At 38.8% G+C, this 27,200-nt stretch overlaps 1 long non-coding RNA gene across 2 annotated transcripts in view; it reads right to left on the reverse strand.

The window, feature by feature from the left end:
• Positions 1-4,875: 4,875 nt before the first annotated feature.
• The window catches only part of LOC138986071 (uncharacterized), a 32,038-nt gene continuing 9,713 nt past the window's right edge, over positions 4,876-27,200 (reverse strand). The window contains exons 2-5 of one of the 2 annotated variants that reach the window (XR_011462965.1): positions 13,967-14,108; positions 13,198-13,292; positions 10,261-10,399; positions 4,876-9,649 (exon numbers count right to left, since the gene is read on the reverse strand). This is a non-coding gene — a long non-coding RNA (uncharacterized lncRNA). Of the gene's footprint in view, positions 9,650-10,260; positions 10,400-13,197; positions 13,293-13,962; positions 14,109-27,200 lie in introns of both variants that reach the window. The other variant, XR_011462964.1, reaches the window with a different exon arrangement.

Raw genomic sequence — 27,200 nt, forward strand, 5'->3', positions numbered from 1 at the left:
AAGTATAACATTAAGCATAATTATTCTTTTTTAATTATTCATTTTAATAGGAGAATAATTGCTTAATAGTATTGCGTTGGTTTTTGCCATACATCAACATGAATCAACCATAGGCATATATATGTCCCCTACCTCCTGAACCTCCCTCCCAAACCTCCTTCCCATCTCCCACCCCATCTCACCCCTCTAGGTTGTCACAGAGCATCAGGTTTGAGCTCCCTGCATCATACAGCAAATTCCCATTGGCTATCTATTTTACATATGGTAATGAATATATTTCAATGTTACTCTATTTGTCCTACCCGCTCCCTCCTTCACTGTGTCGACAAGTCTGTTCTTCATGTCTGCATCTCCATGGCTGCCTGACAAATGGGTTCATCAGTTCCATCTTTCCAGATTCCATGTATATGCATTAATACACAATATTTGTTTTTCTCTTTCTGACTTACCTCATTCTGTATAAAAGGCTCTAGGTTCATCCACCTCACTAAAACTGACTCAAATGTATTCCTGTTTATGACAGAGTAATATTCCATTGTATACATGTATCATATATTTGCATATATGATACATACAAATGTTTGAGTTTAATTAGCTGGCAACATTAAATACTTCTTCTTTACTCCCTGAGACCGAAAGGTTGAATAATCCCTACTCATCTTTTTTTCTAATTAGCAAATACTCGGCATTGTGTCTTTGAAAGGGAGATAATAATTAAATGGTAGGTGATAGTTGTACACATGCAACACTAGTTATAATTATATTATGCCTGGAAAGGCCTGAATGAAGGAAGATTATTATTGATTGTCTTTCAGATTTAGCTACATATTATAAACAGAACTCTCTTTAATAATATATATGCCACTCATCATTACTAGAAAAGCTGAAAGTATAAAGTAGAGTAAATCTATCTGACCTTATTCAACTGCAACTATTAATAATATTTTATTTAATAAAATGAAAAATCCTGCACAAATACTAAACCAGGAAGGGCTTTCTGATAACCTTCATAATTCTGAATTGTTCTAGGCAAAGTGGATATGAGAGCAGCTGACAATTGAGGAACATACAAAGCTGGACAAGGAAGCAAAGGCCAGATTCAGATCCTAGAGGACCTCATACACTTTGTAAGGAAACTTGGAATTAATAAAGGGGAAGCCACTGCAGAACTGCAGAGAGAATGGCATTTAGATAGAACACTCTGGCTGCTTTTGGAAGATGAATTTTGAGGAAGCACAGATATTATATTTTTAATATAGAGATAGCAAACTGGAAACCCATGATAGCACACTAGAACCTGCATCCAATCTATATCAGTTCAGTTTAGTTTAGTCTCTCAGTCGTGTCCGACTCTGCAACCCCATGAACCATAGCACCCCAGCCCTCCCTGTCCATCACCGACTCCAGAAGTCTATGCAAACCCATGTCCATCAAGTCGGTGATGCCACCCAACTATCTCATCCTCTGTAATCCCCTTCTCTTCCTGCCCTCAATCTTTCCCAGCATCAGGGTCTTTTCAAATGAGTCAGCTCTTTGCATCAGGTGACCAAAATACTGGAGTTTCAGCTTCAACATCAGTCCTTCCAATGAACACCCAGGACTGATCTCCTTTAGAATGGACTGGTTGGATCTCCTTGCAGTCCAAGGGACTCTCAAGAATCTTCTCCAACACCATAGTTCAAAGCATCAATTCTTCGGTGCTCAGCTTTCTTTATAGTCCAACTCTCACATCCATACATGACCACTGGAAAAACCATAGCCTTGACTAGACTGACCTTTGTCAGCAAAGTAATGTCTCTGCTTTTGAATATGCTGTCTAAGGTTGGTCATAACTTTCCTTCCAAGGAGTAAGTGTCTTTTAATTTCATGGCTGCAATCACCATCTGCAGTGATTTTGGAGCCCAAAAAAATAAAATCAACCATTGTTCCCACTGTTTCCCCATCTATTTCCCATGAAGTGATGGGACCAGATGCCATGATCTTCCTTTTCTGAATGTTGAGCTTTAAGCCAACTTTTTCACTCTCCTCTTTCACTTTCATCAAGAGGCTCTTTAGTTCTTCTTCACTTTCTGCCATAAGAGTGGTGTCATCTGCATATCTGAGGTGATTGATATTTTTCCCGGTGATCTTGATTCCAGCCTGTACTTCGTCCAGCACAGGGCGTCTCATGATGTACTCTGCATATAAGTTAAATAAGCACGGTGACAATAAACAGCCTTGATGTACTCCTTTTCGTATTTGGAACCAGTCTGTTCCATGTCCATTTCTAACTGTTGCTTCCTGACCTGCATACAGGTTTCTCAAGAGGTAGGTCAGGTGGTCTTGTATTCCCATCTCTTTCAGAATTTCCCACAGTTTATTGTGATCCACAAAGTCAAAGGCTTTGGCATAGTCAATAAAGTAGAAATAGATGTTTTTCTGGAACTCTCTTGCTTTTTCCATGATCCAGTGGATGTTGGCAGTTTGATCTCTGGTTCCTCTGCCTTTTCTAAAACCAGCTTGAACATCAGGAATTTCATGGTTCACATATTGCTGAAGCCTGGCTTGGAGAATTTTGAACACTACTTGACTAGCATGTGAGATGAGTGCAATTGTGCAGTAGTTTGAGCATTCTTTGGTATTCCTTTCTTTGGGATTGGAATGAAAACTGACCTTTTCCAGTCTTGTGGCCATTGCTGTTTTCCAAATTTGCTGGCATATTGAGTGTAGAATTTCACAGTGTCATCTTTCAGGATTTGAAATAGCTCAACTGGAATTCCAGCGTCTTGCTATATATTTTTTTGTTTAGATTTGTTTTGTTTTGTTCTTTGCTTGCTCAGTGCTAATATGCATTGCATTTAACAAACTGAATTCACAATCTAAGCAATTAAAAAGTAAGAAAAAAAATCCAAAAAGTAGGAAATTTCAAATACAATTTGGATTGTTGACTTTTATTGATAAATTGGAAGATCTGGTATTATAAATTTGCTTTTCTGGATGAGAAACAATAGTTGGGAGAAACTGAGTGGCGGCTGCCCTTCAGAGTATGGAATACTCTCCAACTTGATGTTCTGTCTGACTTTCATGAACATATACTAAATCTCTGGGCCTGTGGCATATGAGTTGAGAACTTTCAGTATACATAACTTTTGACATGAGCAACACTTGATAAAAATGGTCATAAGAAAGCATCTGTCTGAGCCAGGAATGGAATTCTCATCAAATGTGCCAACTTAATGGCACAAAAATGCAGACTAGACAAGCTTTAGGTATAGGCAGGGGTAATACCCATTCATACAATCATTTTAAACATTATTTTGACCTTGTTACAAAACCACACAATTTAACTTTGCCAGTAAAAGACCAAAATGTAGAACAATTTCTCCCTGAAATTGCAAGGTATAACTTTCCAGAAAGAAATATCATTTCAGTTACAGTTCACAGGCAACTCCAAGGTAACTAGAATGGAGTAAATCCATTCACCTCCTCCTTTGTTTGGCCCAGTGCTTCACTGAGATATGAAATATGTAGAGTTTCAAGAGGAATTTCTCAAATGAAGCCACCAGCCATTACCCTTCCTACCCCTGTCAGAAGATCTATGTGCTAGACTGGTCATTAACTCCTCTTTTCCAGGACCCATATAATCTGTGACTTCTACTTTTCTGAGTACTTATGTAATGGCTATTCACTTTATTAAGACTTTTAGCCAAAGAGAAATTATGCTATTATTGAAGGTGAAAGAGTATAATAAAAAGGGCATATGCTTTATGTCAACTATACCGTACCCTTGGGGCACTCTTGTGGAATTGTTACAGGCTACAGGAAGAATGTTTAACTCCTTTTAATGCTTTATGAAGCCTCTCATGATCTGCTTATAACACTACAGACCCTTCTCCAGACCTTTCTGCCCCTAACTCAGTTCCCAGTTATACTTAACTGCTTTCCTCTTCTCAAATACATCATGTTCTCCCTTTCTGTGTTCTGCGCACATTCTCGCCCCAACTTAGAACACTTTCACAACTACCACTCCCATTTGCTGTGTATTATCTATTATTGTTTAATGACTAAAACCTGTCTGACTCTTTTTCAACCCCATGGACTGTAGCCCACCAGGCTCCTCTGTCCATGGGATTTCCCAGGCAAGAATACTAGAGTGAGTGGGTTGCCATTTCCCTCTCCAGGGGATCTTCCCAACCCAGGGATCAAACTCAAGTCTCCTGCATTGGCAGGCAGATTCTTTACCACCAAGCCACCAGGGAAGCCCATATTATCTATTTGCTATATAACAATTATGCAAACTTAGCAGCTTTACACAAGTCATACTTATTATCTCATAGTTTCTGTGGGTCAGGAATCTAGAAACAGCTCAGCTAGGAGGTTCTGGCTCAGGGCTTCTTGTGAGGTTACAGTCAAGCTGTTGGCCAGGACTGCTGCACTGTGGGATAGAAAATCCACTTCCCAGATGGCACACTCATATGGCTATAGGAAGCAAAGCTCAGTTCCTTGCTAGCTACTGGCAAAGGCCTCAGCTCCCTGTCATGTGAGCCTCCTACATGATAGACTGAGTGTCCTAACAGCATGCTAGCTGACTTCTCCCAAAACAAGAGACCTTAGAGAGAGCAAGGCAAAAGCTTTGTGTCTTTTACAACCTCATCTCTGAAGTGAAACCCCACTTTGGCCATATTCTTTTACTGAAAATAAGTCAATAAGCCTAAGCTACACTCAAAGGAGGAAAATTAAGCTCCACCTCTCAAATTTCAGCCTGGATGATTATTTCCTGGGTTAGTTTTTTTAATTCTCTTATGGGCTGGTCTCTCCCTGAGCTCTCAGGAGGTACCTCTCCTAAGAGGTACTACATTTTTGGAATCACTCCCTATTTGATGGTCTGTCTTTTGCAGCAGAAAGTAAACAACTTGAAGGCAAGGACCGTGTCTTGTCCACAGTTGTTCCTCCAAGCCTGGCACAGTGTGTGGCCTTTGGTAGGCAGTCAACCAAAGCCTGCTGAAAAATAAATCAAGCCATTCAAAGAGGCGCTTTTCCTACCTTCCCACATAATAAGTAGGGGAAGAAATAAGTTTTAGCATGCACCTCCTGCTGTGCACTGCACTTTGTATACATATTTCGCATTTAGTGATTGATGGAACCTTTGGTAGAAGCATAATTATTTGGTAGAAAAGAATGAAGAATTGTACTTTTACACTCTCCTGACTTTTTTATTACTGCAGAATCTTGGACAGCTTATTTAGACTCTTGGAACTTCAGCTTCCGCTGGAAAAAATTAAAGGATACAATAAGAATTGCCTTGCCAACTAACATGGGTTTCAGTTCAGTTCAGTCACTCAGTCGTGTCCGACTCTTTGTGACCCCATGAATCGCAGCACACCAGGCCTCCCTGTCCATCACCAACTCCCGGAGTTCACCCAAACCCATGTCCACTGAGTCGGGGATGCCATCCAACCATTTCATCCTCTGTCGTCCCCTTCTCCTCCTGCCCCCAATCCCTCCCAGCATCAGGGTCTTTTCCAATGAGTCAACTCTTCGCATGAGGTGGCCAAAGTATTGGAGTTTCAGCCTCAGCATCAGTCCTTCCAATGAACACCCAGGGCTGATCTCCTTTAGGATGGACTGGTTGGATCTCCTTGCAGCCCAAGGGACTCTCAAGAGTCTTCTCCAGCACCACAGTTCAAAAGCATCAATTCTTCAGTGCTCAGCTTTCTTCACAGTCCAACTCTCACATGGTGAAGATCAAATAAGACAATGTAAATTAAAAGGTAAAAACCATAAAACATCTACAAATATAAAACATAAATATTATTATTTCTCAAATTCCATAGAGTATGGATGACCCTGCCAAACATGAAGAAGGTGCTTCCACCTTTGGAAACTTAAACAAAGGTAAAACTCCTACCCCAGTGACAACTAATATTTTAAATCATTTAATATTGATGAGTTTATACCATGCGTGTGTTCAAGGCATAGCCCAGGTGCTCAGATACCTTCGTGTCTTCAATTAATCCAAGGCTGCTACAGAGTTTTCAAAATATTTTAGTATAGAGTTATTATAAGTTCACATGTAAAAATGACTGAGGAAGGTTGCCCAAACAACAGTGCAAACAGTGGACTCAAGGCTTGGGTCATTTATTGAGTCAGATGTCTACTAATGCCTGCTTTTACTGTGATCTTAGCTCTCCTCTAAGGGCAGAAAATGTTGTTGCCTGGCATTCAGCAAGTGCTTAATGTTGGTTGAACAGAATTAAATAAATGTCCTTTGTACAAGAATCACTGTTGCTATATCTCAATTACTATAGAGATGGAATGTCTGAGGTTTCCAATCCGGCTGCCTCATTTTGCAGAGAAAGAAATAGAAACTCAATAGGTTAGGTCCCAAGATCATACAGGCAGGCAAGAGCAGGGTTTAGACTCCAAATAAATCTTCTGATTCCCAGTTCTGTGCTGTTTCACCATGGTGTGCATTACCTTCAGCCAATACTGTGCTCTATTCTGGAGCCTAAAAATAGAAATAGCCTTGCCACTGTCTCTGCACTTATAAAATGATGAAAATAACACTGACTTACCTAAGAGGTTTGCACAAAGGACTGTAAAATAATGATGTCAATAAAGTAATTAACAAATTTCACAAATTATTCCAATTATAGAGATTGTGGCCAAAATTTATAAACAAGAAGCAGAGGTACATTAAATTTTTCAACAACTGGAAAACTTCAGCTTTAATGCAACAATTGAAACTGTCCATGAAAGGAACTCTGAAAAAGGGGAATGTTACAGTCCCCTTCTTGGTATAACAAGACCTAGGGTGGGCAAAGTGTCCTAAGAACCACAGGAGGGAATTAGCACAGACTGTGCCTTCATTTTGGTTTTCCTGATTATTATTTTCCTGATCTTTAGTGTCTTTATTTTCCTGATCATTAAAGGACAACAGTATTCCACTAAAGAAAATACGTGCTTTATATCACATAGTCACTATGCCGTGGGTCAGTTCTCCAAACTCCACTATTCTGATGACTTTGAAGGAAAATTATTCACAATCCGCCTTAGTTTCCTTGAAAAGACACAATACTCTGGAAACTAATCTGGAAATATTTCAACCACTTCCCAATATCTTCTTCCAGCTATACTGTCATTACTTCTCTTGAACTCCTGATCTTGAACTTGCAACTCATATTTAAAATGGTAATATTCTTTATGGAGCATGATTAAGAGTAAATCATCCATGGTAACTCTGGCAAATAGTTAGCCATGCTGGGGGTACATCAGCTCTTTTAAAAGAGTCTGGCCCTGAGGTGGAAACTATTAAAAGACAGAAGTTTGGTTACCAGGAGAGTTACACTGCTCATCAGTCGACATAAAATGTGATTCATTTTATTAGGTAGAAAAACATTCACTGATTCCATTTTCTCAGCTCTTTGGAGAAACGCATTCTAATCTGTTTTTCTGAGTTTCAAGTGATTAAACCTTCAATATGCCTGACATTTTAGGAAAGAAGCTATAACCTGAACTGAAGGTAAATGGATTTATTATGAGGGCTTTGCATGTCATGCATTAAAGCAAAATCAATACACAAAGTGGTGACAAAACAGTGTGGAGGTTAAGACAAAATTTTTAACATAAGAACTTGGTTTAAAAGCAAGCTTTTCACTTGGCAATGCGTGAACCAGGGATGAAAGCTTAAAACTTCCTTATAAAATGCAGATAAAACACCCAACCTGATGGCAACATTGAAAAGATAAGGGAAATAACTTGAGATCATTAATCCAGTGGCCACAACATACTAAGTGCTGAATAAATTAGTTTTGTTGTTGTTGTTGCACTGGGTCTTTATGGCTGGACATGGGCTTTCTCTAGTCGTGAAGAGTGGGGGCCACTCTTCTTTGTGGTGCACAGGTTTCTCATTATGTTGGTTTCTCTTGTTGTGGAGCACAGGCTCTAGGCACTTCAGCTTCAGTAGCTGTGACACACAGGCTCAGTAGTTGTGGCTTGAGGGTCAGAGAGGTGGGCTCAGAAGTTGTGATGCAAGGGCTCTAAATGCCCCAAGGCATGTGGAATCATCCCAGGTCAGGGATTGAACCCACGTTGCCTGCATTAGCAGGCAGATTCTTATCCACTGCATCACCAAGGAAGTCCAAATTGTGGCTTTTATTATTACATTTAATAAAACTAAAGACCACTTTTTCTTTAAATAGTGTTCCCTGCTCTTTAAGATTTCAAAAGGCTTTGCAATGTATACTTAACTTTCACCATAAATATGTGATGGGTCAATCACAAAACTGATCTAAACTCCCTAAGCCTATTAATGAACTGAGAACATTTATTCCTGTCCATAAGTTTGGGTCTTTGCTATTGTTCAGACACAAAGCTCTGACCTTCCAGCATATACATGGAAATAATTGTAAGCTCTGTCTCCTCTTTCATTGGGCACATTCAAGCATTAGTCTGAAAAGTTCTGTGATGATAAGAGTGGGGCTTTGAGGGTGCTGGGAATTTCTTCCGATATGATCCATTTACAAAATCCAGAGCCATACAGCCCCAAAATTACTTCACAACAAATCTTCTTCCTCAGTCAATACAAATTTCAGCATTATGCAGAGAAAAATGCCAAGAGTAAAAATCCCGGGTAATCTCATTCAATAATATTTTGTTAGCCAATTTAATTTGCTTTCCTCCCTTATGAATAAGCCTAATGACATAAGTATAATGCAGAATGAAAAATTACAATAGTACTTTTAGTGTCATGGCAAACAGCCGATTCCTCCAAATTAGGGTTGCCAGATAAAATACAGGATGCCCAGTTAAATGTGAATTTATGATAAACAACAAATGCATTTTTTTAGTATAAGTATGTTCTAAGTAAGCCTTGGCCTCTGGAGGTGGACTTAGAAAAATCATCAAGGGTATCCTTTCAAATATACATTTGGGACATACAGATTTAACCGTGTGCCCTATATTTTTATTTGTTAAATCAAGCAGTCTTATTGCAACTGAACTGAATCATACTAATCTTTATAGTTACTTATCATATAATTCCTTGTTTATGCTCAGTTGCTTAGTCTTGTCTGAGTCTTTGCAACCCTTTGAACTATAGCTCGCCAGGCTCCTCTGTCCATGGGATTCTCCAGGCAAGAATTCTGGAGTGAGTTGCCATTTCCTCCTCCAGGGAGATCTTCCTGACTCAGAAATTGAACCTGGGTCTCCTACATCTCTTGCATTGTAGCCAAATTCTTTACTATTGAGCCACTGGAGAAGCTCATAACTCCTTGATCACCCTTCAAAAAATCACATTCTGAGACCTCTTCAGACATTTTCCAGTACTTGATTATTTTAGAGAGATGATAAAAATTATAGATTGGAAATTTATTAATGCAATCACTTTTGTAACTTGATTTTATATAATTACCATTTGTATTAATGATAACTTCATAAAAGGAAAGTATAAAAATACAGCTTAAGCATGCAAAGATAATCAAGAAGTAAATAGGCCAGTGTAGGCTTCTGGGAACCAGAGAGAGATGCTTTACCCTTATGATTGGAACCAGTTGGATTTTTTTGTTTTTAATTAAGGTCCTTGACCATTTAGACATGAAGAAACTTTCCATTTCAAATCCTGGACTGTTTTCATCAATGATGTCAAGGCAGAGAACTGAATATTTTAGACCTGAAATGAAATCAATATCATGTCATCATAGATTGAAAGGTCAAACTTCACCCATGTTGATTTTGGACATGATCAGATTCATTCCATCAAGGTTTTAAGGCTTCTGTTCTGCCTTCTGTTGGATGATAAAGAGATGAGATGAAAAGGGGAAGTTGCTCAGTTGTGTCCGACTCTCTGCAACCCCAAAGACTATATAGTCCATGGAATTCTCCAAGCCAGAATACTGGAGTGGGTAGCCTATCCCTTCTCCAGGGGATCTTACCAATTCAGGGATCAAACCCAGGTCTCCCACATTACAGGCAGATTCTTTACCAGCTGAGCCAGCAGGGAAGCTCAAGAATACAGGAGTGGGTAGCCTATCCCTTCTCCAGGGGATCTTCCCAACCCAGGAATCAAAGTGGGGTCTCCTGCATTGCAGGCAGATTCTTTACCAGCTGAGCTACCTGGGAAGCCTGATAAAAGATGAATTCTGAGAAATTCATTCCAAACCCCAGTGAACAGTCACAATGTAGTTTTAAGGGCAGTTCCAACAGAGAATTTTATAGAATCTCCCTCTTGCAGGGAGACCTCCTTGTGCATCTGAATTGTTCAGTGCGTGAGAGGAGACTTACTCAGATGCAGCAGTGAGCCTCACGTGTGACCTTTGTTTGCTGAGGTTCCTCAAGCCTCAGGTAGGCAATCATCTTCATGACCTCTGGCCTCTGAACTCTTTACCGGAGGATTCCAAGTCCTGCATTTCCTGTACAGTCCCTAGTGGATTTTGATCCCAAATGAGTAAGACCCGATCCTTGACCTCAAAATTGCTGTGGGGTCAGCAGAGCTACTGTCTTAGTCATCAACACTTCTCTATCCATGACTGGTGTGATCTTTACCCATCTCCTTGACACTTAACCTGGGAAAGGACCTCCTAGCTAGCCCCACTTGATCTATCTCAGGAGGGGGACATCTTTGTGGACCCCTCCCCAGTCGAACCACTTTTTCTTTCCCCACAAAACAAATAAAAACAGACACACAGATCATTGAAACAAAACAGACATCCCAGAAATCAACCCACACACATACTGACAATTAATTTACAACAAAGGAACCAAGAACACACAATAGGAAAATGACCCAGAAATCAACCCACACACATATTGACAATTAATTTACAACAAAGAAACCAAGAACATACAATAGGGAAATGACATTCTCATTAATAAATGGTGTGGGGAACACTAGACAGTCACATGAAAAAAAAAAAATGAAACTGGACCACCATGTTAGAAACTACCAATAGATGTCATCAATTATTTATGCTGTGCCACACAGGAGCATATATTTTTTTGCCCTGACACTGTTTACAAAGTGAAGGAACATCCCTAGAGAAATGTCTAAGTTCCAATCCACTATGATTAATATTGCACACAGTACAGAGACTGTCTCTGATACTCCAATATGAGGAAGTCAAAACAGTCTCTGAAGAAAACCTTTCTAGAGGTTTCTTGAAGCTGCAGGGGTTGCTACAAAGACAAGAAAATCAATCCTGAACTCAATCTTTTAATTTCTTTTCATGATTACTTTTCTCAAAAGGAGGAAGCAATTAAAACTAATGCCTGTATTAGTTCCCTTTCCTCAAAATGAACATTGATCAGATTCTATGTGAAAGGTCTGTAACATCTCTTCTGTAATTATTTTAAAATATATTAACAGGGATCTGTGTGTTGTAGAACAAAGAGTTCTGTTTCTGCAGGACCAGAGTTCTGAGTTCTGGCACCAGCTTCACCATTTACAACTATGTGACTTGTTGAAATCATTTCTTCTAGCTGATTCTTTGTCTCCTTTGCAAAATGGACCCATTACCACCTCGCAGAATTGATGGATTACTCAGATCATGCATGCTTAAGGCAAAACTTAATACACTTATACTTAATATACTTATATACCTAATACTAATATATACTTAATACTAGTATATACTTAATACTGCTGCTGCTGCTGCTAAGTCGCTTCAGTCGTGTCCGACTCTGTGCAACCCCATAGACGGCAGCCCAGCAGGCTCCCTCATCCCTGGGATTCTCCAGGCAAGAACACTGGAGTGGGTTGCCATTTCCTTCTCCAATGCATGAAAGTGAAAAGTGAAAGTGAAGTCGCTCAGCCGTGTCCGACTCTTAGCGACCCCATGGACTGTAGTCCACCAGGCTCCTCCGTCCATGGGATTTTCCAGGCAAGAGTACTGGAGTGGGGTGCCATTGCCTTCTCCGAGTAGTGAGTCTAAGATGTTTCTATTTCTCTTTTTTGGCTGTCATCTAAAAATGAAAGAAATAATCTTGCTTATAATGTAAGCTACTTATCCCATTGAATACTCTGTTTATTTCATATCATAAAGACAATAAGCATTATAACATATTCGTGTTGAGTCTCAGTGATTCTGATATCTTTGTGGCTTGTGTCAATTATATTTTGTAAAAACTTGAATAGGAATTATAATAGTTTATTGTAAGTATATTAAGTATATAAGTATATTAGTATAAGTATATACTAGTATTAAGTATGGGAGAAGGCAATGGCACCCCACTCCAGTACTCTTGCCTGGAAAATCCCATGGACGGAGGAGCCTGGTGGACTACAGTCCATGGGGTCGCTAAGAGTCGGACACGGCTGAGCGACTTCACTTTCACTTTTCACTTTTCACTTTCCTGCACTGGAGAAGGAAATGGCAACCCACTCCAGTGTTCTTGCCTGGAGAATCCCAGGGACGGGGAAGCCTGGTGGGCTGTCGTCTTATGGGGTTGCACAGAGTCGGACACGACTGAAGCGACTTAGCAGACTTAGCAGCAGACTCACTACTTAACACTAAACTTATTAAATAATCATACTTCCAAATGATCAAAAATGATCAGAAATTGAGATATGATATACATAATTTTGCCTTCCTTTTAAAAGCAGTTTAATTTGCTATGTAGAATGTCAATCCAGTTTCACTATTTGTCATAAGTATTCTCTAGTTCACTTGTTTCCTCAACAATTTCTCTGATGTCTCAACAAACTGTTTTATAGGAAATGTTCAATGGGGCAAATATTAATTTAGCCCTTGTCAAAAATTGTTATCCATGAACTCTGACATTTTTTTGGAACTTCTAAATTTCAGTTCAGATGGAAATTTAAAAATTCTATTGCCATAGTATAAATTTACCTTCAATAACCCAAGTATTGAGTGAATTGAGGCTATCCAATAAGGCATGTGTTGTGCATAGGGAATAAATAATACTTAAGCAGACAAATAACGATATCAGGCTTCATTTTTATTAGCCACAATAGTGTCATGAATTTCACAACACTATAAAACTTGGTTCTTCTTCCAGCTCTGATTGGGCTAAACAACATGCTCACCTTTTATTTCAGATCATGAAACTGACAACATTTATATCCAGACCGATGCCAGAGGATATAAAATTTTCCTTAAGGGGGAGAAAAAGCCATCTGCTACCCTGTTAGAAGGGCTGGGCCAGCTGCATGTTCATAATTGTCATCTGTAATTGCTATATGGAAGGGAAATGAGAAATTACCTTTTTGAGAGAGGCATGAAGCATCAACAATCTTTTGTTGGCTCAGAGAGCTATTACTTCAGAGTTTTGTTTTGTTTTTAACTTCCCAGGGTTACCTAGAACAAAAAGGAAAATATAATCAAGGATGAAAAGATATCTTTATGAAAATAAGCCCAAGTTTCTTCTGACAAACATTTCTTTGCCCTCTTCTTTCTCTATATAGCTAAGATAAATGCTGCTCATTCCACATTCAACAAATATTTATTGATCAACTAGTAAGCTTCTTTCATTCTTCAAGGCACAGGAAAAAGTAGATGAGGCTCACTCTCTACAATCAAGGAGCACAGTGTCTTTGGGAAAGAAAAATGTGTAACCAAACAATCAGAAAACAATAGGATCCTATAGAAAAGGCTTTCTGAATGCTATTGGAACACAGATGCCTAAGTGATTTATGTTGCTAGAGTTTCAATAAGGATTTCAGAGGAAGCAACATTTAGTCTAAGTCTTGAAAGTTAAATAAAAGACAAGAAGATGGTATTCTAGAAAAAAGAAACTGATATGTAAAAACACAGACTATGAGAAAGCACAATACCCTTAAGTAATAACAAGTAATACAGCTGACCCTTGAACAACACATGCCTGAACTGTGCGGGTTCATATAGATGCTGATTTCTTTTCCATAGTAAATACTACAGTACTACAAAATCCACAGTTAATTGAATCTGAGGATATGGATCCATGGGTAGGGAGGAACTGGATACGTACAGAGGGCCGACTGTAACTTACTTACTGATTTTTGACTGCAGAGAAGGTGGACTTCTCTAACGCCCGCCTTGTTCAAGGGTCAAATGTAATTACATTTGTCTGGATGGTAGTTTTCATGGAAGAGATTATTGACTTTCACCTGTCTCTGAAGAGACCAGCAAAATAACCTGTTTGATCAAACAAAGACAAGTTTATTGTTTACTGCAGGAACAGGGGCCACTTAAGACTTTGACAGAATTCAAAATATTTTGTAAAGGGGGAGTCAAAGCAGCATCTGTAAGGTTTTAAGGTGTAGTTTAAGTAATGTATTTTATTTTTTTAAGCCTCTCCCTTTTATTTGACGTATCAGAAGCATGTACTCAGCTGTAGGGCATGTCTTTTAATAAGGGAGTCTGGTTGGTAATGAACAAAGTTTGTAATGTAATAGTATAAGATGAATGGATAAGGTAAGGGATACTTTGAAGAAAGTCTTTGAAGAGTAAATAAACATTTGATGAGCCCAGCTGAGTGATGTATTATTTTGAGAACAGGCTATATACCTAATGATGATAAATCTACTGCTCCAATCAGTAAATTCAAAATGCTGAAGCTGAACTCCAATACTTTGACCACCTGATGTGAAGAACTGACTCATTGGAAAAGACCCTGATGCTGGGAAAGACTGAAGCCAGGAGGGGAAGGGAATGACAGAGGATGAGATGACAGGATGCCTCTGGGAGTTGGAGATGGACAGTAAAGCTTTGTGTGCTGCAGTCCATGGGGTCACAAAGAGTTAGACATGACTGAGGGACTGAACTGAACTGAGCTCATATCAGGTGGCCAAAGAATTGGAGCTTCAGCTTCAGCATCAGTCATTCCAATGATTATTCAGGACTGATTCCCTTTAGGATTGACTGGTTGGATCTCTTTGCAATCCAAGGGACTCTCAAGAGTCTTCTCCAACACCACAGTTCAAAAACATCAATTCTTTGGTGCTCAACTTTCTTTATGGTCCAACTCTCACATCCATACATGACTACTGGAAAAACCATAGCTTTGACTAGACAGACTTTGTAAGTAAAGTAATGTCTCTGCTTTTTAGTATGCTGTCTAGGTTGGTTATAGCCTTTCTTCCAAGGAGCAAGTGTCTTTAATTTCATGGCTGCAGTCACTATCTGCAGTGATTCTGGAGCCCAAGAAAAAAATGTCTGTCACTGTTTCCATTGTTTCCCCATCTATTTTCCATGAAATGATGGGACTGGATGCCATTATCTTAGGTTTTGAATGTTGACTTTTAAGTCAGCTTTTCACTATCCTCTTTCACTTTCATGAAGAAGCTCTTTAGTTCCTCTTCGCTTTCTGCCATAAGGGTGGTGTCATCTGCATATCTGAGGTTATTGATATTTCTCCCAGCAATCTTGATTCCAGCTTGTGCTTCATCCAGCCCAGCATTTCACATGATATGCTCTGCATATAAGTTAAATAAGCAGAGTGACAATATACAGCCTTGACATACTTGTTCCCCAATTTGGAACCAGTCCGTTGTTCTATGTTAGGTTCTAAGTGTTGCTTCTTGACCTGCATACAGATTTCTCAGGAGGCAGGTAAGGTGATCTGGTATCCCCATCTCTTGAAGAATTTTCCACAGTTTGTTGTGATCCACACAGTCAAAGGCTGTGATGTAGTCAATAAAGCAGAAGTAGATGTTTTTCTGGAACTTTCTTGCTTTTTCTATGATCCAATAGATGTTGGCAACTTGATCTCTGGTTCCTCTGCCTTTTCTAAATTCAACTTGAACATCTGGAAGTTCTCAGTTCACATACTATTGAAGCCTCACTTGGAGAATGTTGTTATCATGTGAAATGGGTGCAATTGTGAGGTGGTTTGAACATTCTTTGGTATTGCCTTTCTTTGAGACTGGAATGAACACTGACCTTTTCCAGTCCTGTGGCCACCACTGAGTTTTCCAAATTCTCTGGCATATTGAGTGCAGAATTTTAACAGCATCATCTTTGAGGATTTGAAATATCTCAGCTGGAATTCCATCAATAAATAGATGGAGTTTGAAATAGAACTTGGGGCTGAATTGTGACAATCCTTACATGCCATCTTAAAGAATTTATAATGGGCAAGGAAAATAGAGGGAGTAGTCTAGACCCCATGTAAAAATGGTTTGAAAAACAGAAATATTTAATTCTTATAGTAATCTTGTAAGAGATATTAGCTCCATATTACAAATGATAATGAGATGTAGATTACTTATACCTAAAAAGTAATCCTTGTCCAATGTCTTCTAAGGAATTAAGGAAACCAGATTTCAAATCCAGTTATAGCTGATACCAAAATCATTTTGTTCTTTCCTTTACCCAATTCTGTTTGTAGTAGACTATAAGGCAGGGATGAGAAATGAAAAGATTTATCTAGAGAGCCTAATTAAAGTGTGGATGTGTGGTCTACCTGGTTGCTTATTAGAAATGCAAACTGTTCAGGTTGACCGCTGAATCAAAATCTGCTACTGGGTGACCGCTATGCACTTGGGCATTTGAAACCACTTTTTGAAGACTCTGCAGAGTCTTAAGTTGCCATCACCATGACAGTAACTTACGTTGCATAATGGAATTTTCTGTAGCCCTCTAGCTTCTAGTCCTGTCCTTTTATCCCCCCTTATATTCCTCAAATGTGATAAGAAACAAAAGAAACAGAAATCCTGTTAGCATAATATCTTATAATGGAGAAGGCAATGGCACCCCACTCCAGTACTCTTGCCTGGAAAATCCCATGGATGGAGGAGCCTGGTAGGCTGCAGTCCATGGGGTCGCTAAGAGTTGGACACAACTGAGCAACTTCACTTTCATTTTTCACTTTCATGCATTAGAGAAGGAAATGGCAACCCACTCCAGTGCTCTTGCCTGGAGAATCCCAGGGATGGGGGAGCCTGGTGGGCTGCCATCTATGGGGTTGCGCAGAGTCGGACACGACTGAAGTGACTTAGCAGTAATATCCTATAAAAACCACTATGGAAGTGCAGCCAACAGGGGAAGAGAAATACTGTTCTATTGCACGTGTTCCGTAAGACTAAAAAACATGAGCTTATTCCTGGTTGGACAGTAAGGACCTGGAGCTCCTCTCCAGGACAGAACTGACAGTGGATTAAGTGATGAGGGAAGGGACAGAAGGGTAGAAAAGGCCAAAGATGAGAGGAAGAGGCGAAAGGGGAAAAACAAAGATGGAGAATTCAGATTACTAGCTACCCCAAAAATGACATTACCATGGATTTTTTTTTCTTTTGGAAAACAAATGTTTTATCATCTGAACCCATGCAAGCTGGCAATCATAAGGTCATATCATTTCCTTTCTGATAACCATCTGAATCTGCACCGTAAGAAAATCTTTTGCCACTTTCTTCATTTACTCACTCATCAATATTGATTTTTTAATGCCCAGTAATTTGTCAGACACTGTTCTAGGCAAGGAGATACTTTAATTAACAAGATAAGTGTCTAGCTTCTTGGTGTTTATGTTCTAGTGCAAAGGAGAAACAGACATTAAAGAGAAAAAGAAAAGGTCAGCCATTTAAAGAACTTCTCTAAGTTTAATTATAAAAGATATCTAGACTATGAGAACAAGTGACATTTGAAATCAGTACTTTGGTGGGTAAGGAGGGCAAAGCCTGGAAAGCCACACATCTAACGGAATGCTGCAGCACCATGCCTTCCATCAAGGCAGTGCACAGTAGTGGAGTGGTCGTCTTGGCGCTGATGGCAGGTGAGAAAGCAGTGTTCCCTGCACTATTCAAGCATTTTGTAATGTTTCTCAGTTTCTTACTATAGGTTTTCTATGGGGCTCTGCATACAAGGGAGAGAGAAACACTTTTGCTCTGAATTCCCCTGCTTTTAGATCCCATTGTCCAAATCCCTCTTGTAGATTTTCTTTCTCAGTGTGAACCATACAAGAAAGTATGCCATTGTTAAGGAGGTAGAAATTTCTGTATCCACTACTCTTGAGTTCTTGTGGATGGACTAATAATGAAATTGACATAAGACAGATTAACAGGACAATAAGAAACAAATTTCAATTTATGCATGTGGAGGTCTCATAGGTTTTGACCTAAAAAGTGGTCAAAACAGAGGTTTTTCACCCTGCTTTCTCTGGGAGTCTTATTAATGATAATTGACATTTGTATAGTGTGTGACAGTTCACAAAGCCTTTTCTTACACTGTATTGCATTGCTTTTATATCTTACAGCTAAGAAATTGGATATTCAAAGGCAATAGCACATTCCCAATCTTTCTTTGCCCAAGAATTAAATGCCAAGTCTTCAAACTCCAGACCTCCTGTTTTATCCACTACTCCAATGCTAATATTCCATCATCGCTAGTTTCTGTCTCCCTTCACTTCTCCTTCTTAGGCCTCCCCATCTCCTCCCCTCTCTGTCTCTTCTCCTAATGGCTTGGATATTTTTAAGGCTGAAGGAAGATAAATATGAAGTAGCCATTTCTAAACAACCATTACATTAGTGTACCTTCCATTTTAATTGTCTTCTTTATGACAACAAAGTGCTTATTTTTCCTCCATCACCAATTTTTATAAATATAACAATCTTAGTAACTCTCATCACAAATTATAGATACTGTTGTTAGTCCTACTGACACTAAATAAAACTGATTAACTGTGACTTCAGATTTCAAAATAAACTAGGTTTTATTCTTTTACTTTTTATTATTGTCATGTACCAGCATCATTTATAAGTCATAATCAAGAGCTAATTTTGGCACTGAAAGAAAAAATATCCACACACATCTCCCTGAGCACTTTGAAATATATTGTCAATGATAACAACAAAAAAAAGTCATTCAAGAAAAAATGTTTGCCTTCTTAGGAAACTTTTCTTTGATATATGATAGGTATTGACTATTTGAGGCAAACTTCTCACTGAAATAGACACAATAAAGTAATCCATAGAATTAATTTTGGCAATGATGAAAAAAATAAAATATTAACAATTATCTACATATAAATTTTAAAGAAAACCCCTGTGGGATTGTCATTATCACTCATCTTTTTAGTACAAATATGCTACTGAAAAGAGAAAACACTTGACTTCCTAGAGAAAGCTGTTTTAGTTAATACAGAAGTCTCAAAACTCTTATTTTCTTTTATGGTCTCTACCATATTCTGTCTTGTGTTTATGATTTCTTGTCATAGTTCTCCAGTTTTATTGTAAGTTTCATTAGGCCAGGGACATTGTTCTAGACCAGTGCTTCTCAAATCATTTGTGAAGAAAAATCATTTATATGTATATACAAAGACCAGTATTTTTGTGAAATATAATAAAAATGAGTTACCAGAAATTTAAAAACAGGGATATATAAAGCATGAGTCCCAATTTTGTTATTATATACAGTAAACAAAAAAACACTTTTTCAAAATGCTTCAAAAGTTTCTGAATGCTTACTTTCATTTTCTGTGCCTAACCCATTGCTGACCGGTAACCAACAATTCACTGCCTAGCTCTGGTTTAGGGACTGTACCTTGATTGCTCCTCAGAATGAGGCCCCAGCATCTGCATTTTCAGCCTCACCTATGAGCTTGGTAGAAATACAATCACAGGCTTTATCTCATATCTGTTGAATTGGAACTTGTACATAGAGGTTTGAGAAACTCTCCTGGATCACTAAGACTCCCTTGCATTATAGAACTCCAAGTTTTCCAGAAAGCAAGTATTCAATCTAAAATCTATTAAAACTGTCTGAGAGTGGAGACTCCCCAGAGAGACTCAGTATGTGACTCTTAGTGCATCTGCCAGGGGATTTTCATTTTATTGGGATCCTGTAACCTTGTTGATTAACTACTGAACAGTTTTATAGGTCCACTCCCACTACCAAAACCATGCATTTTTAAAGAAATAGATGATTTCATACTTTTAAAGTAAAGTAGTATTATCATTTATATTCTTAATGTATGTGTATAGGAGTGTGTCTATGTGCATGTGTGTTTATCAGTGTGAAGTACATAAAGAAGGAACATAATTCTAACCATGAACAGTTTGCTGTTTCTGTTTCATTAAGTCAAGAATAAAATTAATAGAGACAGATTTCAAAACTGCAGTACATATTACAGTGAAAGAGGATCAGCTTTGAAGTCCGAAATGCTGGGTCTTTGTCTATTCTGTACTCCTTTCTTTAGTCAAGATTCTTTCTTTGTAAAATGGAATTTTTAAATATTTTTTAATTTAAATTTATTTATTTTAATTAGAGGCTAATTACTTTACAATATTGTATTGGTTTTGCCATACATCAACATGAATCTGCCACGGGTGTAGAATTCTGGTTCTGTAGGATTATTGTAAGGTTCAAATAATTCATATTAGGCACCATTATGATGCCTCTTACAATGTCAGTAGCCAATAAACTTCGTTCTTCTGGAAAGAAAGACATTAGCTTAAAGTTTTTATTCATTTTTTAATAAGGCTGCTCAAAGAACTGAAATGCATATACTCAAATTTATGACCATAAAGTGTATAAAACAACTTCAGTATGGAAAAAAATTCAATTTGGTAGAGAAACACATAGTTGTTTCTCGAATACTCATAAGTTTACAATGTCTGTTGCTATGTTATCACGAGGTGTAGATGCTCAACAATTTTCTCTCCGTGGTAAAACTCAATCCTCTGCCTAATATGAATGTGTCATGTGCCCATGGGATCTGTTGCAGCACCTCACTTGTAAAAGATGCCCTAGAAATGCTTCCAGAAGAAACTGTGAACTCCTTGCTGTCAGGGACCATGTTTTAATCTTCTATGGTCTTCTCATCAGTTTTACATGGCAGAGTGTCCACCCACTGTGCAGCTGTGCTCTGTTGAGCCACAAGTGGTCTGTAAGTGTACAGAAATCTTGGCCCCCTAACCCACAGGACAGTCAGGCGGGCCCAGGAAGCTACAAAAGCCTCTTTCCGTTTATTCCAAAATCACACTGTCCAGATACGAAAAAGTTGGGAATGTGGGTCTATCCTATCTTCTTTCCTAATTAGAATCATTGACACATGTTTTTCCCCTATACAGAAAACCCTTTTAAATGGGATCTGAATTTTACCCATCACTGTGTTACCTCCACTTCCAAGTGAAAGGTGCTCAGTCGTGTTTGACTCTTTTTGACCCCATGGACTATACAATCCATGGAATTCTCCAGGCCAGAATACTGGACTGGGTAGCATTTCCCTTCTCCAGGGATCTTCCCAATACAGGGATCAAACCCAGGTCTCCTGCATTGCAGGCGGATTCCTTACCAGCTGAACCACAAGGGAAGCCCAAGAATACTAGAGTGGGTAGCCTATCGCTTCTCCAGTGGATCTTCACAACACAGGAATGGAAGCGGGATCTCCTGCACTGCAGGCAGACTCTTTACCAACTGAGCTCTCAGGGAAGCCCTTCCCTTCCTCCCAGACAAGTACAAAGCACCTTTCAATGAATTTGGGTAAATTCTCCTCAGTTACTTTTATTATAAACTTTAACCTTTTCTCTAGTTAAATGCCTTTTCTTCCACTACTTTTTCAGATACATCATACTACAACTTCAGTACACATGCTGTACTAAAATTACCACACACAGCAAAAAGTTAAAGTTTTCCTTGTTCAATTTAATCTTTAAGAGAGGAAGCCTCAGTTTGGAATTGTGCGATGTTAACATCTTCTCAGTCTCAAGATATTTTCCCTATTTAACAGCAGAAATATAGGACCTCAAGTGTTTTAGCAGGCAATAGTCTCTAACTAGAATTTGATAACTTTGTTTTATTTTCATTGTATTTGTTTTCTTTTTTTAAGCAAAATATTAGTTTTTTCATTTACAGTAAATCAAGCTACTTTTAATACATGCTCATTTAAGTAGTAAGATTGGAGAAGGCAATGGCACCCCACTCCAGTACTCTTGCCTGGAAAATCCCATGGGCAGAAGAGCCTGGTGGGCTGCAATCCATGGGGTCGCTAAGAGTCAGACACGACTGAGCATCTTCACTTTAACTTTTCACTTTCATGCATTGGAGAAGGAAATGGCAACCCACTCTTGCCTTGCCTGGAGAATCCCAGGGACGGAGGAGCCTGGTGGGCTGCCATTTATGGGGTCGCACAGAGTCAGACACGACTGAAGCAACTTAGCAGCAGCAGCAGCAGCAAGTAGTAAGATTAAAAATTTTAATTCATGCATATAGCACATTTGAGTGTATGGATATGGTAGATACATTTAATTTGTATGAAAATAAATGATTTTACAGAACACCAGTGTAGTAGAAAGGGTATTGACTTTCCAATCTGAAGACCTATCATTAGGCAACAGCTTTGTCAGTTACTCAAGCAAAGTCCTTAAACTTCCTTGCTGCTGCTGCTGCTAAGTCACTTCAATCGTGTTCGACTCTGTGCGACCCCATAGACGGCAGCCCACCAGGCTCCCCCATCCCTGGGATTCTCCAGGCAAGAATACTGGAGTGGGTTGCCATTTCCTTCTCCAATGCATGAAATTGAAAAGTGAAAGTGAAGTTGCTCAGTCGCGTCCGACTCTTCGCAACCCCATGGACTGTAGCCCACCAGGCTCCTCCGTCCGTGGTATTTTCCAGGCAAGAGTACTGGAGTGGGGTGCCATTGCCTTCTCCATTAAACTTCCTTAGACAAAAGTTATCCTCTTCATATATAGAACAGAAATTATAGCTACTGCCTGAAATAGCATTTCTTGTGTATTAAATAAAAATTTCTGTGAAAGAACTTAGTAAACTAAAGAGAGTTATATGACTGTTACTATATTCTTTTTATGAACACATCATAATTGACATTTCATGTGATAATTAATATAATGCCATACAAATTAGAACTTTGGTCTACAATTTAGAACACTGTATATCATTCATATAATGTTTTACAATTTATACATGTTGCAAGATGCATGAGCTTATTAAATTTTAAGGATTTGGACACAACATCAAAAATAACAATGGTTTTAAAGATGTTGTTCAGTTCAGTTCAGTTCAGTCGCTCAGTCATGTCCGGCTCTTTCGCAGCACATCAGGCCGCCCTGTCCATCACCAACTCCTGGAGTTTACCCAAACTCATGTCCATCAAGTCGGCGACGCCATCCAACCATCTCATCCTCTGTCGTCCCCTTCTCCTCCTGCCCCCAATCCCTCCCAGCATCAGGGTCTTTTCCAATGAGTCAACTCTTTGCATGAGGTGGTCAAAGTATTGGAGTTTCAGCTTCAGCATCAGTCCTTCCAATGAACACCCAGGACTGAACTCCTTTAGGATGGACTGGTTGGATCTCCTTGTAGTCCAAGGGACTCTCAAGAGTCTTCTCCAACAACCACAGTTCAAAAGCATCAAATCTTCGGCACTCAGCTTTATTCACAGTCCAACTCTCACATCCATTTATGACCACTGGAAAAACCATAGCCTTGACTAGATGGACCTTTGTTGGCAAAGTAATATCTCTGCTCTTTAATATGCTATCTAGGTTGGTCATAACTTTCCTTCCAAGGAGTAAGTGTCTCTTAATTTCATGACTGCAATCACCATCTGCAGTGATTTTGGAGCCCAGAAAAATAAAGTCTGACACTGTTTCCACTGTTTCCCCATCTATTTCCCATGAAGTGATGGGACTGGATGCCATGATCTTAGTTTTCTGAATGTTGAGCTTTAAGCCAACTTTTTCACTCTCCTTTTTCAGTTTCAGCAAGAGGATTTTTAGTTCCTCTTCACTTTCTACCATAAGGGTGGTGTCATCTGCATATCTGAGTATACCCATGAAAATCTTAATAACATCAGTATCAGGTTTATTTCAAGATTTCTTATATTTTAGAGTTATCTAAATACAACTAACAGACGATTGGAAACAAGCTATATAAATAAGTGAGGCTCCAAGAAACTGCAGGCAATTGAGTAATTCCTTCCAGTGGCTGGAGAAAAGCAGGCAGTATTCTGAAGAGAGGTGATTAGGGGAATGTGTTCAGGGGCAGGCTGACCTGCTTTGAGCCCCAGAAATGTAACTATGGTACCTTAAGAACAATGTTGGGAAGCAGGAAAAGAAGAGAATCTATGGGACTGTAACTGGTGGGGAGCCAGGCTGTGTGCTCCCAAGCAGCCTGCCAAAGTACACAGTCTACTGTAAACTGAGGCTTCACGGAGCTTGGAGGACACTGGTCTCCTAATGGTTCCAGTTCACATAGTTTAAATAGCAAGTAGGAAAAGTGGGGAGAGTTGGACTTTCTGGGGACCCTACAAGAGAAAGCCATCTAGATTCCCACAGGCTTGATTTCACAGTGGGCGCCTGATGGATTTGTGGCACCTGGGCACCAGAAAGGAGTATATATTTGAATTTCACAGCAAACACTCTCTGTTAAATGGCATATAGAATGTCAGATAGGGCTCTAAACAAACAAAAATCATAGAAATAAATACTATTTTTCACCTTTGCAAATCAATAGTGACAAAGTTCCTGACCTTCCTGAAGTTTGTGTAAAAGTTTTAGAACTTACAAATCCAAGCATGTGTCAATACATTATGCTACTAAATAGTCTATATTTTAAGCTTGAATGATTTCAGCCATGAATATTATTGTACTATCAATTAGACTAGCAGTATCAAAAGACATTCCTCATGCTCCAAGTTTATTGGCCAAGGGAGTACTTCTCAAAATGTGGTTCAGGAATCCCAGAAAGTCCTCAAGACCCATTCAGGGGATCTGTAATGACAAAACTATTTTAATAACTCTAAAATGCTATGTTCCTTTCTCTCTCATTCTCTCACGAGTGATCAGTACTGTTTTGCAGAATCAACGTGAAGTGTGATGACATAACAAATTAAATGCAAAAGCAGATAGGAGAATTCAACTATCTTCTATTAAGCCATCAGAAAGATTTGCACAAACATTAACTTTCCAGGTTAATTTTTTAATGAAAAATACAGTCACTTTTCATTTGAAAAATGTTATTTATGCTGTCAGTTTACATCTACTCAAAACATAATGGGTTTATTATTATTTTCAAATGAAAATTTTCTCAATTTAAATTTTTAACATGGACTCCAGAAATAGATATGTAACACACAAACCATAGATGTTTAACACACATAGCACACACTTGGGGATCCTCATAAAGGGGTCCTGAGGTCAAATGGTTAAGATCTACTGGAATAAGCTCCTGAGCTATCCGTTCCTACATGACTAATTTTATCTATGGTTTGGATTTTTGAGTACTGGCTTAAGGAAAGGCAATTCTATTTGTGATTTCAATTAGGAGGCAGCTGAGTTAACATTTGTGAATGTAAGCATAATTGCAGAACACCCAAAGAAAAGTCTTTTTCTACCAGTTTCTGATTTGCTCTGCCCATCCTGAGCTCCAGGACTTCCACTGCAACATACCCTTTGGGACTTATCTGTTAGCTATCAAGCTGTAGAAACACTTGAGAAGTTTTCAGATCTGGGACTTTAAAATAATAACCAAAGTTTTGATTAGAAATGGTTCAGCCAGTCATATGGTATGAAAACTGGAAACAGCTTTCTCTACAATTGTAATAGGCCAAATTACACATATCAAAAATACAGATAATATGCAGTGGAGTTCTGCCAATGACTGGAATCCTTTCTCACTAGAAACTAGTGAATGCTTACAAGGGAGGATCATGCGATGGTGAACAGTTCAGGCCTTAGAGTCAAGCAGAGCCGGGTTTGACTATGATGTCCCACACTTGTCAACATCATGGCCTGGGGAATGTTAGTTAATTTTAATTATTTCTGTAAGGCTTTGTTTCCTCATCCATAGGGTGAGAAATATTTGTAATAAGAATTTCATTTCACAGAGTGATTTGGAAATTAATTGAGACACATTCATGTACATGATTTCTTTTAACCCTCACAGCAACTTGAGGATATAGATGCTCTCATTTTTTCATTTGACAGTCAGGGAAACTGATATTTAGAAAAGTCAAATAATTTTCCAGAGATGGTAATTATCAGTGGCAAAGCAGGGATTTGCTTTTGCCTGCCCTAACTATAGTCATATCACTGTGTTTTCTTAACCACAAAAATTAGAAAATTGCAAGCTTCTCTTTCCCTTGTCCACAGTCTTTAGCCCAATAGCTAGCTTTGTGTGAAATACACACGAGCCAGAGTTTTTTGTAAGACAGGGCAAGAACACTTGAGTGAAGTCAGTATAGGAGAGGAAGGGAAGAGGTACTTTACAATTGCCCAAAATATGGGAACCGACAGCCTTTCTTTGGTACACACATATTCTACACATTCCCTTTAATATGTTCTGGAATAAGTTTGAGTCTTTGTGACAGATTCAAGTAAATATTGGTTTGTATACTAAGTGATAAATGATCTTAAGAAAGAAAAAAATGACCTCCCCATAAAAAGTTCTCACTGAAACATTCTATCTGAAAGGGCTTGAAGCAGTGCAGGCTCACTCTTGATACACTGCCAGGTCAACAGGCTGAGGACCGGATACCCTAGAGCTGAAATTTTCTGGGCCTTACTATTGTAACGCTGATACAGAGTAGCTGTGTTTCCCAGGTCTTGCTATTTCAGAAGCAATTCTATTTGGAGGAACGTAGCTCCATTTATATTCCAGACAAGTTTTAAAAAAAAATTGATGCCTTTAAAAAAAAAAAGTTTATGGTAAATTCAGAATAATAGACGAGGTGTTACACAGTTAACAGCTAATGAATCTATTTACATTTGGGGCTGTATACAGCCAGGGACCTTTTCCATTTCCATACTGGCAATCTAAAATTATAAATAAATTTTTTACATTCAATCTCTGTGGTTCCCGCTTTTCTCTTAGCTGGATAACAGGAATTGCTTACAACTCAAATCATCTATTTCCTGGAGGTGTCTTCCCCTGTCTCTCTCCCCCAGTATTTCAGTTATAAATGTGACAGCTGCATGAATTAGTGTTGAACCTGACTAGGTCATGCTTTAGACTTGAAGAAAGAACTCAGAAATTAATTGAGGCCATAACCCATGAGTCAGACTCTTCTTCAGCTCAGTAAACCATAATTTTGATTTTATTCTTCCACTGAGATAGAGATAAGAAATCACAGCTGTCCATAAAAAGTTGGTAGTTGATGTTCCCCTTGATATTACTGCCTAGATCGATATTAGGAGCTGCCTCTTTCTTACTTGGGTTACTTCTGCTATTTAAATTACACTGAAGTTAATCATGGGTCACAAGAGGCCAACTGCAATAAGCTGCAACTTCAGTTTTCCATCTTGCATTCAGAGGACAGCATAGTTCAGGGCTGTG

The sequence above is a fragment of the Bos mutus genome, chromosome 3 (genome assembly GCF_027580195.1).
Source record: "Bos mutus isolate GX-2022 chromosome 3, NWIPB_WYAK_1.1, whole genome shotgun sequence".
In the NCBI taxonomy this organism is placed as follows: Eukaryota; Metazoa; Chordata; class Mammalia; order Artiodactyla; family Bovidae; genus Bos; species Bos mutus.